This window comes from Suncus etruscus, chromosome 15, assembly GCF_024139225.1.
Source record: "Suncus etruscus isolate mSunEtr1 chromosome 15, mSunEtr1.pri.cur, whole genome shotgun sequence".
NCBI lineage: Eukaryota > Metazoa > Chordata > Mammalia > Eulipotyphla > Soricidae > Suncus > Suncus etruscus.
Window position 1 is genome coordinate 5,685,524 of NC_064862.1, and position 1,422 is coordinate 5,686,945.

Sequence of the window (1,422 nt, forward strand, 5' to 3'; positions counted from 1 at the left end):
ACTTGACTGTGGTACTTGCTTAGGTTATGTTTCTTTAAAGGTCTCTTCTTATAGTTCTTATACATGTATGCCTAGGGGTCATACTCTTTTGTTATGTGGCTTATACAAATATTCTGACTGCAACACTTAAACAGGGTCATTGCAGTTCTTATATGCTTGCCAGAGGTTGTACTTTCTGGCCATGTTGCTAGCATTACATTCAGTTTTGATATTTGCTACAGGCTGCACACCACCCATTTATTTGTGTGGTACAGACAGGGATCATATATGGGGAGTCACAAATAACATATTTGTCAGAATAATGCTCTTTATATACATATATACCAGAGATTGAGTTGATGATCTTATAATTGCATTGCAAACCACTGCTGTCTCCTAGGTCCCAAGACCAAACTTATTAAACAATTTTTCAAATATAAAATTCAAAAAAATCATCCAACATATACAGACAAGTAGTTTTGAAAGCATATTTTCCTCACTTTGAATAAAACAGACCATTACTATATTTTCTGGTATATAAGATGATTTTTGAAATGAAAAAAAGTCAACCGAAAATTGGGGGCCGTTTTATATGCTGAGTATATCCCAAAAAACATTTCGATATGCCGCTAAATGAAAATCGTCTGAATATTGCCAAGAAACGAATTTTCCAACTCGATCCTGCACCAATCACTGCCAGGCTGCTCAGACCGCCTCTCTGACTCAGCCAATCCAAGCAGGCTTTTGATACATGCAAATTAGACGATGTTCTGTACCCAAATCTACACTGTCCAAAGCCTGCTCAGATTGGCCAGAGTGAGAGACGAAGTCTATTACAGTCTAACCTTTGAACCTTTGCTTGTTGTGATTGGCTCACTGTGGTACATACAGTTGCAGCACAGGAGCGTTCTGTGTGATACAGCGAATATAGGCCTCACCATATGTTTTAACTGTAAAATTAGGGGGTTGTCTTATATGCCGGAAAATACAGTATTGTAAAATTGGGAAAGAGTTGCTGAGAGATAGTACAGTTAGTAGATCACTGGCTTTGCATTCAGCATTTTAGGTTTGATTTCTGGAACCACATGTAGCCACTCAAGCCCTGCCAGAAGGAATCCCTGAGCACAAAGCCAGTAGTAAGCCTAAGCACAGCCAAAATATAACCCTAAGCTGGCAAATTAAGTTGGTGCTCCCATACAATGAACATTATTTGGAAATTAAATCAGGTAGCAAGTAATAAAAGAATTTTATTGTTAAATGATATATTAATATAAAAATAACATGCTATAATTAAAAATGCATAATGTTTAGAAAAGGCAAAAAATGATAAAAAAAATAATTCGTCATTTCCAGGATTCGGGGTTGAAGAAAGAATGAGTAGGTAAAGCATAGAACTTATTTAGAGAAGTAAAACTACCTAGTCTATGGGCTGTCACAAAAAGT